General features: G+C 45.9%; 1 protein-coding gene across 12 annotated transcripts in view; it reads right to left on the bottom strand.

The window, feature by feature from the left end:
• FHAD1 (forkhead associated phosphopeptide binding domain 1) overlaps window positions 1-12,920 on the bottom strand; it is a 164,040-nt gene that overhangs the window by 115,174 nt on the left and 35,946 nt on the right. The window lies entirely within an intron of this gene.

Genomic DNA, 12,920 nt, shown 5'->3' on the forward strand with positions numbered 1-12,920 from the left:
TCTCGGCTCACTGCAACCACTGCCTCATGGGTTCCAGCGATTCTCCTGCCTCAGCCTCCCAAGTAGCTGGCATTATAGGCATGTGCCACCACGCCCAGCTAATTTTTTGTATTTTTAGTAGAGACAGAGTTTCACCATGTTGGCCAGGCTGGTCTTCAACTCCTGACCTCAGATGATCCACCCGCCTCGGCCTCCCAAAGTGCTGGGATTACAGGCATGAGCCACAGCGCCCGGCATTGTTTGTTTTTTGAAAGCATGTTGATTTAAGGTGGCTTTAGTTGGAAGGTTAATGTCAGTCTTCTCTACTTAACAGGCCTACTCTATCATAAGCAAGGTCAAGGTTTTCTCAGAAATTGCTGCTGGTAACTACAAGGAAACAGTGAGGAGGATAAACAAACATAAAAAAAAGACTCCTGAAAAACTGGCTCCTGGCTGAGCTCGCATTAGAATGTACACAGAGTTTGGGATCAAGGTCAGTTATCAACAAGTCTGGCTTAGAAATATTAGTTAAAAAATACTTGCTAGTGCCTTCTTTCTTTCACTCTCTTTCTTTCTTTCTTTCCTCCTCTTTCTTTCTCTCTGACCATATGGTGTGTGGCGTGGTGGTTTTTTCTTTGTTTATTTTTGAGGCCGCATGTGCTCTTCCTGATCTCTCCCACACTGTCTAAAATAGCAGGTTGCCAACCACCTGGACCACACCCACGGCTGAATTTCTATCAGCTTGAACAAACACCCAACCAGTAATGTACTCGAGAACTCCAAATCCATTGTTTCCGGATGATCTCCTTGTTTCTTGTGTTATTACGCTAACATCTGCTTCTGACCCTGTCAAGGCTTCAGGGTGAGAAGGACACCCTAAAACGCCAAGGGAGTTTGCCCAGAGTCCTACAGGACCCATGCATTCTTCCAGGAAGCCCTGGAGGCTGTGGACAAGGTGGGGAAGTGGACCTTGCCCTTGGAGCATCTGTCATGTTTTCTGCTATCTGCAATTTTTTTTTTTTTTTTTTTGAGATGGAGTCTCGCTCTGTCGCCCAGGCTGGAGTGCAGTGGCGCAATCTCAGCTCACTGCAAGCTCCGCCTCACGGGTTCATGCCATTCTCCTGCCTCAGCTTCCCGAGTAGCTGGGACTACAGGCGCCCACCACCATGCCCGGCTAATTTTTGTATTTTTAGTAGAGACAGGGTTTCACCGTATTAGCCAGGATGGTCTCGATCTCCTAACCTCGTGATCCGCCCGCCTCAGCCTCCCAAAGTGCTGGGATTACCGGCGTGAGCCGCTGCGCCTGGCCTCCAATTCTTACCACTTGGCTTTGAACCACCAAGGAGAGAAGGCTCTAGGTGCTAGGCTGTGCTGTGCCCTTTGTATATGTGGCCTCATCTAATCACGAGAATAACTCTGGGGTAGGGGAAGCATTTTTACCCACATTTTGTGCATTAAAGGAGCAGAGGCTCAGTGAGGTTCAGAGACTTGCCCCAGGTCCTGAAGCCTGGAAGTGGTGATGCTGTCTGACTCCAAAGTCTGTGCCCCTGTAGCTTCCAGGTCATTTGAAGTCATGATTTACACTTGCTTTCCATACTTGCAAAAGGATCTTAGATGATTGGCTAATGAAGAATAGATTTTCTGAGTTAAAAAATGAAAATGAGAAATAGATGGTGTGAAAATCCCCAAGATGGTGCATGGGCTGTGTATAGACAGGATTTTCCAGGAACGCTATAGGTTCCCTCCTGCAAGTCTGAGTCACAGGGTATGTGCAGCACCCTGGATGCCACTCAGAGAACCGCAGTCTCCCCCCAGGCAGGGCTGTAGCTGGCTCACTGCTGTGCCAGAGGAGAGCTGGGGCCTGTTGGTGCTGGCTCATGAGAGCTGATGAGTAAATGTTGAGAATTCTGTGAGCTGGCTGATAAACACAGCCATTAAAAAATAAATTATATATACTTACAATTAAATTATACCAGAAACAACAGTAATAAATACTTAAAACTTAGCCTCCTAATTATTTTACTATATTTCATGATAATCTGTGCTCTTACAGTTATTCTTCCTACTGCGCCTGTGTGTTGGCAGTGCTGTAGAGTGATGTGCTGCTACCCAGCTCTCTGTGGCTCTGTGTTGTGAAGCTTGAAATTGGCCAGGATGGTGAGGTAGGAGGTGGGACTCAATTCTGGAGGTTTGGCTCAGACACCAGACCAAATTGAGGACCAGCTAAAACAGGGCCGCAGTGGAAGCAGCTTTCCATATGACACGCCCACCAGTGTGCCATGTCAGTTTCGCATTGCCATGGCAACACCCAAAAGGTACCACCCCTTTCCATGGCAATGACCCAACTACCTGAAAGGTAATACCCTTTTCCTGGAAATTTCTGCATAAACCGCCCCTTCATTTCTGTGTAATTAAATGTGGATATGAATATGACTGCAGAATTGTCTTTGAGCTGCTACTCTGGGCGCACTGCCCATGGGGTAGTCCTGTTGAGCAAGTAGCAGCCCCGCTCCTGCCACTGTGCACTGTTGCTTCCATAAAAGGTGCTGTCTCACACTGCTGGTTTGCCCTTGAATTCTTTCCTGGGCAAAGCCAAGAACCCTCCCTGGCTAAGGCCCAATTTTGGGGCTTGCCTATTCTGCATTAATGGGAGTATTTACACCACAGAAATCAGGAAATGCTACAAATCAGGGATTGATTTTTCGTTTTGTTGCTTGTCTATTCTTAGGAAGGTGTTGGATAAAATATTAGTAATACAGATGAGATTTAAAAGTGTTTTATGTCTGTAGCCATCACATTATGAGTAGCACAAAAGATATGGAGGAAATTTTCTTCTGATATTCAAAAACTATTATCCAATAGTTTCTTCTGGTATTCATAAACTATGATAGCAAAGAAGGTGCTCATGTCATTGATGAACATGTGGGGTTCCAATACAAATCTTTCTCATTTCACTTTTGTCTTACTCACAAAGGTAAACAAATATATCCACCAGTATTCCGGTTGGAAACATTCATCAGTTGCTACCATAAGTTGGCTAGGGATACAAGAGTTTGGCAAAAATCAATAAAAACCCTCTGTGAGAATCAATGGCTCTATGGAATTTATGATAAATTTGCAATAAAGAGTCCTGCATATTTGTTATTATTTGTAAAGAATGTGCTACATATTCTTTGTGTCAGTAAGCTTTATACTATACCTGCATACTTTACTTTTTCAGACACTCATCAGCATAGCACTGGCTGGACCCAGTGCCCAGTGAAGGGCCTGGCACACACTCTAGGTGCCTGCTGACCGAACTGAATTGAACAATTGGCAAACAGAGCCAAAGTTAAAAAAACCCTTCAGCTGATTCTGGGGCTGGGGCAGGGAGAATACACTATGAGCCCGGGGCATCTTGTAACAGCAGAAAGTGAGTAAGTGCTCAAAAACAGAAGGTGCGGGCCCCGTTAGAGGGATAAGCACCAACCCAAAAGCGCTCCAGTGGCCAAGGCTAGGACAATATGAGCTACAAAATAAATAACATCAGGTGGATTATAGCACAGAGAATCAAATAAAGACACAGGAGTCTGTACTGATATAGATACATGAATGAGTAAATAATTCAATGGCAGAGAAGAGACACTTCCTTACAGAAGAATGTAACACACATAAGTAATCCCCAACCAGGAGGTGGAGCTGAGTCTTAATCAATGCCCCCTTCCTCCCCTCTCCTTTTTTTTTTTTTTTTGTTGAGACAGTGTCTCACTCTGTCACCCAGGCTGGAGTGCAGTAGCGCGATTTTAGCTCACTGCAACCTCCGTCTCCTGGGTTCAAGCGATTTTTATGACTCAGCCTCCCGAGGAGCTAGGATTACAGGCATGCACCACCACACCTGGCTAATTTTTTGTATTTTTAGTAGAGACGGGGTTTTGCCATGTTGGTCAGACTGGTGTCAAACTCCTGGCCCCAAGTGATCCACCCACCTTGACTTCCCAAAGTGCCAGAATTACAAGTGTGAGCCACCATGCCTGGCCAGGTTATTTAATTAAAAAACAAAAACAAAACTCTTTTAAGGGACCTTTGAGTTACCAGAAAAAAATAATACAAAATCCACATGGAACCACTAATGTCGCTTATTCATACAGGTAGTCCTCTAGGTCTACTTTCAGCCTCTACTTCCTCTGATCTTCCTCAATTTTACCCTAATAACTACACAATTACAAGGACAGGAAGGGGCAAGAAAGAAGGGGGAAAGGAGGCACACTGATCCCAGCAGAGAGCAGGAACTGACTGCCAGACCCTAAAACGCAGACAGAAGAGCCCCAGGGCAGCAGAGGGTGCTATGTGCGGCCCAGGAAGACAGCCTTCTCCATCTCAACAGCCCCTGGCGGGTGCCAGGATTCAAAATGGGGCAATAATTCTAAAGTCTCCAAGAAAAGGATCAATTATGTCTAGGATTTTCCCTTCCAGAAATCGGGATTATACATGTTAGAACACAGAACAGCCAAGTTACATACTGTTTCCACGTTTTAGAACTTAAAGAAGTAGGTCCCTTTGAGCTATTCAAAAAGGCCATTTATCTGGATTTTGGCCAGGTGGGTTAGGGGACACCTAAGTGCATTCTGGCCCATCTTACTTTCCATCTTTGTAAACCTTCTAGCTTAAAGTTTTCCTTTTCCTTTAAGTTCTAATTCATTTCCTGGTCAGTCCATAAAATGGGAAAGAGAATCTAAGGAGACAACACTTAGATGTTTGCAAACTGCGTTTTCTACCCTAGACTCGGCCTGCTGGAGCTCAGTCTTGCCAGATTGAGTGACTGAATGAACCAATGCATGATCAACTAACTTAGGAAAAGCGGCGATGTGGCTGCAGTTTGGGAAGAGTGTGACCTGCAGGAAACAGCCACGGTTGATCCCTGGGGTTTTGGGCCGGGTCGTCCGTGTTCTGTTTCACCAGGATGCTAAGGCTTCCGCCTGCGCTCCTCCCTGCGGTCCCCTAGGCTGTCTGCACACTCTGTAGACATCTGAGGAAGAAGCAAACTTCAGGAGTCCTTCTGTGTTTTTGCCGAGGACATTGTGCCTGAGGCTGTCTGCTGCCCCATGCCCTCCACTTCATGGGCTTTGGAAAATGTCCTTTGATATAAAAAAACCTGGTCTCAGGATCTTTCATCACATCAGCAGGTCCCCTCCAAGAGCTGTAACAGCACAGTGTAGAGGAAAATACTACACGATCGGGATGGGAGATGACAAAGCTTGGCTATCGAGACGTTTCTTCTGAAGTGTGCCGTGCTCTCTGGTTCTTTGTTCAATCCCCAGTTACTCGGCCTGGTTACAGGCAAAGCCACATTCTTCTCAAGAACGGGGAGTACTTAACGGTCCCATGAAGATGGGAACTGCCACCTTCCCTGGGATGGATGACTAAACCCCCAACTCTGTGTCCTTCTCATCATACACCGAGGAGAAAAACAAGCCACGCTACTTCCTTGGAGACCTGCCTGGAACTTCCCTGATAGAGAATGGATTATTCATCATTTTCTTACCCCAAGCTCCTCGCACGGAATCTCATTACGGAGGCTCAGCTTAGGTAGGAGGAATGCTTTCTTGCCATGGGCTTTTTTTTTTGTTTTTCCTCCCTACATTGCATCCATCTCCTGCATGGGTGTGGGGGAGACACCCCTCCCTCCCACAATGGGGCTCATCCCCTCCACTCCAGGGGAGGGAGTATGCCCCAGGCCTGGCCAGTCAGAGCATTCCATGTCTCTGGCCTCACTGATTGGTTCGGGGATAGTCATGTGATCCAAACGAAGCCAATGAAGACGCTTGCTCTTTTCCTAGAGCTGCTGAGTTTGGAAGGTGCTGGGGTTGCCAGTGGCCACCTCATTACAGGTGGGGCAAGAATCTGCTTGAGACTGTGAAGCTCACAAAGATGAAAGAGATTCCTTTTTTTTTTTTTTTTTTTTTTGAGTTTTAAGGATCGGAAAGTTTAATAGGCAAGAAAGAAGGAAGAAGACAGAAGGAAGAAACTCCTGGTACAGAGAAAGAGGGAGGGGGGCTCCAAAGCCGAGAGAGGTAACCCCAACAGACTGATTCCTGAGCATCCCTTGAGCACCTGGATCTAGCCAGGCCTGAAGCTGATGCTTCTGGCCTTTTCAGTTACATGAAAAATAACTTCAGCTACTTCTTCTTCTCCTTCTTTTGCTTAGGCTAGTCTGAGTTGGGTTTCTGACACTTGCAAACAGTAAAATTTCCTGGAAAATATGCTTATTGACACTTGAGCACAAATATCACTATGTACTCAGAATGAAAGGTGTTAATGCGAGTTCTGACTTGTTTGAGTAAAACCCACCAGGCTATAATCATGCACCAAATTTACCTTTAAACTTGTAAGAGTAAAGCAGTGGCCCCAGAGAAGAAGTGACTTAAGACCAAGGAACCAACCACAGGTAATAAAACATCAGGTGGAGAAATTTGGAACAAATAAACAGTTCTCTAGCTACAGCAGCCTCTGGACTATAAACCTCAAATTTCTGTTTCAAAAGTTATACCAGGGAAAACATTCCAAAGTTTTAAAAGAAAACTTCCAGTTGAAGAAACAGGTAAAATTTATAAATATTCATCTCTTGCGTATATTATACATTAATGTCAAGCATATTTATCAGATGTATCAATATGATTATATTACTATATATGCAAATGCATATACATGTATGTGTATATTTAGAACCACATATCTCCAAGTTCTGTTTTAAAGAGGTAATGAAGGTGGGTAATCCCAGCACTTTGGGAGGCCAAGGTGGGCAGATCACCTGAGGTCAGGAGTTCCAGACCAGCCTGGCCAGCATGGTGAAACTGCGTCTCTACTAAAAATACAAAAATTAGCTGGGCATGGTGGCACACACCTGTAATTCCAGCTACTTGGGAGGTTGAGGCATGAGAATTGCTTGAACCCAGGAGGCAGAGGTTGCTGTGAACTGAGATCGTGCCACTGCACTCCAGCCTAAGCAACAGAGTGAGACTCTGTCTCAAAAAAAAAAAAAAGAGGTAATGAAGACTGTTCAAAGTGTATTTTCCCTTTTTCCTATTCCTCAGTTAACTAAGTAAAGTATTAACCAGCGCAGTTCCTAGCAGATAGCGGGGGCATTCATTCTTTCTCCTATCCCCAGAATCTCCTATCCTCCTTTTTAGCCCTTCTTTCAGACACTGGGTAAATGAAAGAGGCAGAATAGCATAGTGTTATGAGTGGACGTTGGTAAACTTTTGCTTAGAGAGCCAGAGAGTAAATATTTTTGGCTTTGTGTGCCATATGATCTCTGTCTACTCAACTCTGCCATTGGAGCAGAGAAGCAAACACTGGTTGGCATGGAGGTGTTACAATGAAACTTTATTTATAAAAACAGGAGATGGTCTCAATTTGGCCCATGGGATGTAGTCTGCCGACCTCTGGTTAAGAACATGGGATTTAGAATTAAGCAGAATTGGCTCGTCTACCTCCTCTGCCTCCTACCATCTATAACCCCGAAAAATGTGTTACGTTTTGTGCCTCACCTGTAAAATGGAGATGACAACAGACACTTCTTACTTTGTGAGAACTGAATGAGATCATATATATTAAGTACTTACAACACTTCCTGGTACGTATAGTAAATGCTCATTAAACATTAGCCACCAGACATTATCATCACCATCAAAAAAGAGACTGAAAGGGGGGAACTGAGTTTGTCCAGGAACTTCAGCAGCATCCCTGGTGAAGACAGTGGAGGCGAATGAGGAAGCCCCTATCTGAAACTGCATTTTCTTCTATCATCGGTGGCTTTCATTTCTACCCACACGATATATCATCCCCCATGAGCATGTGAAGTGGCAGGCTGGCAGCACTGCAGTGAGGAACTTGCCTGAGCTCTCAGGTGACCGAGATGCTCTGGGCTGTTGGGAAAGACTCCCAGACCAGGACTCAGGAGACTTAATCCTGGTTCTGGCCGTAACTGATTACACAATCTTGGGAACATTGCAGAACCTCTTTGGGCTTCAGTTTATACAGTGATGTGATGGTCCCAAAGGCCTGTATGCAAATTCTGAAGGGGGAAAGGGAGCCTGTGGTTAATGTGTTCGTGCCCGGCAAAAGTTGGAAACTGAGGCTCAGAAAGGCTAGATTGCCGTTGGAGTTTGAACTTCAGTCTATCGTACTCCAAAACCTTTGTGTTCTTCACTGCACTCCCAAAGAGCTTCCCCTTTAAGGCAGTGAGTAGCCAGGCATATGGGCACTCTTTAGGTTGGGCAGGATGTCATTAGGTTGCAAGAGGGTCAAAGGACTGCATCCAGAAGTCATGTGGGAAGCTCTGGCTGGAATGGGAGCAGGGCAGAATAGGCCAACATAGGTTTCCTTACCTAGCTGCTTTATAAGAACAGCACTAGTGTTCACAGGACAACCCTCACTCACAGCTCCTTTCCTGGAAATCATAAAGCACTAAAGAAACCAACAAGCAAACATCATAATGGCAGGCACAACGCGACAAGCACATCTGACTTTGTGACTTGGATTTCACACGCCTGACACTTAGGCAGGGAGTCAGTGTTACTACTCAACAGTGGCTTCAGGGCATCGCAAATGGCCCTGTAGGTTATGCCTCGCACAACTCCAGGGGGTGCCATCTTTGTGGACTCTACTGTGAATGGTGACTGGAGTTGTGCAAGGTGGTGGCCCTAGGCTATACTTTTTTTTTTTTTTTTGAGAGAGTCTCACTCTGTTGCCCAGGCTGTGGCATGATCTTCGCTCATTGCAACCTCTGCCTCCCGGGTTCAAGCAATTCTTGTGCCTCAGCCTCCTGACTAGCTGGGACTATAGGTATGTGCCACCACGCCTGGCTAATTTTTTGTGTTTTGGGTAGACATGGGGTTTCACTATGTTGGCCAGGCTGGTCTCGAACTCCTGGCCTCAAGCGATCCTCCTGCCTTGGCCTCCCAAAGTGCTGGGATTACAGGCATGAGCCACCACGCTTGGCCCCTAGGCTATACTTTGGCAAAAAAGCTATGATATATAACGTGTACTCTTAAGCATATCGTGGGTGCCAATGTACTTTGTAAACCAAGAGTTTCTTTCTGTTTTTCTACCTTGTATGTCACTCCATGGGTAAGTTATTTGCAAAGGCATCCACCTGGTAGTTGGGAGGTCTTGGGAGGTTTTCTGTCCATGGGAAGGCTCACAGTGGAGGCAGGTGGCTGCTAGTGTGCTCCTCTTACCTTCCTGCTATCATAGGCACCAGATGCTGGGCTAAGCAATTTGCAAACAATGACCCGTTTACTACTATAGTAACCCCACATGAGGAACTATTAGGATTCCAATTTTACAGAAATGGGAACTGAGGCTTTGAGAGGTGAAGCAACTTGTGCATGATCCCACAGCTGGTCAAGAGCAGGGCAGAACTGTGTGGGGCAGACTCACTTGAACTTCAGGACACCCACGCTAGCCACTGTGATGTCTACAAACACATTTGGGTCTCTAACTTCTGCCTCCACCTCCCATTTCCTATTGAAATGGCTGTCACGTCCCTCTCTGTTGGTTATGGTCACCACAAAGCCTGAAATAAATTTTTCTGTTTGGGAACTCTTTCTTGGGAGAAGAACAGCTAAGCCTTACAATATTAGGACAATCCTCTTCCTAAGGAAACAATCCTTGAAAACTCTGCCGCGGGGAAGACACAGCGCCCTCTCTAGGGACTCAAAGAATCAATAAGAGACAAGAGCATGCTGGAATCAAGACAGCTACACATTTCTTAGAAAAACTGGACCCCAAAATGAGATGAGATTTGATGAGAGACGCTCTTCACTACCTCCTTTTTTCTTTTTTATAGCTCACAGGTCGAGGTCATCAGGCAAACTGAAAGGGAAGCCATCAGAAGGAGAAACTCAGTCCACGTGGCTGCCCTCACTCAGGCCTGCAAAGGACCCTTTGTCACTCAGAGGAAGCCTGCACGAATGTCTCTTGATCTAGGAATGCTCTGAAAGGGAGCCGAGAGCAGTTTTGTGAGGATGGGGTGGAGGCGGGGGGGGGGGGGTCTTCTGAGGAAAACCTGGCAGGGACAGAGGCTCGGCTTGCCCCCTGGAAACGCTCGGGCTGCTGTGAGGTACCCTGGGCATGGGCCAGGGGGCAGATGTCTGGCTGCCAAAAGTCCCTTAGCTAATAAAGCAGGAGGCAACTGCATGTAGAAATAAGAATTGTTAAAATTCATGTACAGCCAAGTGACTGTAAAAGTGTGCTTTGTTGGCCAGGCGCGGTGGCTCACGCCTGTAATCCCAGCACTTTGGGAGGCTGAGGCGGGCGGATCACGAGGTCAGGAGATCGAGACCATCCTGGCTAACACGGTGAAACCCCGTCTCTACTAAAAATACAAAAAATTAGCCAGGCATGGTGGTGGGCACCTGTAGTCCCAGCTACTCGGGAGGCTGAGGCAGGAGAATGGCGTGAACCCGGGAGGCTGAGCTTGCAGCGAGCTGAGCTCGGGCCACTGTACTCCAGCCTGGGTGACAGAGTGAGACTCTGTCTCAAAAAAAAAAAAGTGTGCTTTGTTGTCTTTGAAAACTAGTTGATGATACTGCTGCACCTAGCAGCTGACCCAATGGTTTTCTCCCAATTGTTACCTGCAAGTGGAGACAGAGTTTAATTCACAGTGACTAGCTGTGTGGTCCTGGGCAAATTACTTAACCTCTCTGAGTTTCAGATTCCTTGTCTGTAAAATGGGGATCATGAGAGAGCCCATGCCCTAGGCTGTTGCATTAAATAAGGGAAAGCAGGTAAATGCCTTAGCACAGTGTCCCTCCTGCTCCTCCTCATTATTCCATTGTAATAACTCTACCGTTCTCATTCACTAACAAAATATAAACTATTATACAAAACAGAATCTTTTTTTTTTTTGAGGCGGAGTCTCGCTCTGTCACCCAGGCTGGAGTGCAGTGGCGTGATCTTGGCTCACAGCAACCTCCACCTCCTGGGTCCAAGGAATTCTCCTGCCTCAGCCTCCAGAGTAGCTGGGACTACAGGCGCCCGCCACCATGCCCAGCTAATTTTTTTTTTGTATTTCAGTAGAGACGGGGTTTCACCGTGTTGCCCAGGCTGGTCGCAAACTCCTGAGCTCAGGCAATCTGCCCGGCTCGGCCTCCCAAAGTGCTGGGATTACAGGTGTGAGCCACCATGCCTGGCCAAAACAGAATCTTTTATAATACATTCTTTTGCTCCTTCAGTAGTGAAGGTTGGACATCTTTACCACTGGGTGACACACTTATGTGATTAAAACAAAATACCCCTCCCCAAATGTGTACACTTAGGTTCACAGCTGCATCATTTGCAATAGGCAAAAGGCGGAAGGAGCCCACGTGTCTACCCATGGAAGAACGGATAAGCAAAATGTGGTCTCTCATACAAGGGAGCATTCTTCAGCTTTCAAAAGGAAGGACAGTCTGACGCATGCTACAACATGGATGAACCTTGAGGACTTGGTGCTAAGTAAAACCAGCTAGACACAAAAGGACAAATATCGTATGATTTCACTTATACAAGGTACCCAGAGTAGTCAGATTCACAGAGACAGGAAGTAGAACGGTGGTCGTTAGAGGCTAGGGTGAGAGGGCAACAGGGAGACAGTGTGCTCTTGTTTAATAGGGGCAGAGTTTCAGTTTTGCAAAATGAAAAGAGTTCTGTGGATCGACGGTGTGACAGCAGCGCCACAATGTGAATGCACTCAACACCGAACTGTTCCTTAGAAATGGTGAATACGGTGAATTTCATGTTATATGTATTTTACCACAATTTAAAACATAAAAAATTGCACAAACCAACACAAAAAGTCAAGTATCTCACAGGTTTCTTTCTAGGATGTACGTGGTGATGGCAATGTTCTGAAAGTGGCTTGTGGTGATGGCTGCACCCCTCTGTAAATACACTGAAATGTGTTGAATTGTACGCTTAAAATGGGCGGGGTTTATGCTGCATAAATTATACTTCTATAAAGCTGTTCAAAGCAAGGAAGCAAAGAAATGCTAAGGTCATGAGGAACCCTGTAGTGTGACGGGTGCACTTAATGTCTTGGTTGTGGCAATGGCTTCACAGGTATATTCCATGTTCCCAAACCTAGCAAATGATGTACTTTGGACATGTACAGTTTTACTGTATATCAACTATACCTCAATAAAGCTGCATTTAAAAAAAAAGCAGCATAGTTATCCACATAAGAATGAACCCCTTATATTTTATTAAACAATGCCCCTTTTGATGGGTATTTAGGTTTCAAATGTTATGCCACTACAAATAATACTTCAATAAATATCTTTGTATGAAAAAAAAGAAATACAGATATTGTGCATCCTCCTCCTCCCCCACTGGCAAGTCACAAAATTAGAATTTCCCATGGAGGGGCCCTGGGAACCTGTAATTTTACTGAACAGTCCCCCTCAAATTCTGATAATCAGACATGTTTAGGGAAACACTGGCTCGGACTTCACAGATTTGGCTTTTCAGGCGCTTATGTGTTAAGAGCGTCTACTTGGACACTGAGTTTCAGGCTCTACAGACATTCTCTTGATGCCATGTGCCATCAAGAAGGTAGAGACCTGGGCATATGAAGAATCTGGCCCAGGTCACAGAGCTAGGAAGGAGCAGCGTGCTCATCTACCTAAAAATGAAATCCACCTCTGCATTTTCAAAAGCACACCTTGTTTTCCGCCTCCTCTCAGGAAGTTGCACATTTTTGGAAAACTGGTTCTATGTGAGCCAAGATGCGACTCCAAGAAATGCCCAGAAGAGGGTGCTAAGATTATCTCCTTCCTGGGACCCGCCAGAATGACTCAGAACTCCACAGGGTCGACTCTGTCTCTGCTGCCTGTGTGCAGCGTGCAATCACAGTGGCACCAATGTGGATAAGCGCCACCCTGCAGCTGCATCCGAGCGCCGGGCTGCACGAAGGCGATATG

This window comes from Pan paniscus, chromosome 1 (assembly GCF_029289425.2).
Source record: "Pan paniscus chromosome 1, NHGRI_mPanPan1-v2.0_pri, whole genome shotgun sequence".
In the NCBI taxonomy this organism is placed as follows: Eukaryota; Metazoa; Chordata; class Mammalia; order Primates; family Hominidae; genus Pan; species Pan paniscus.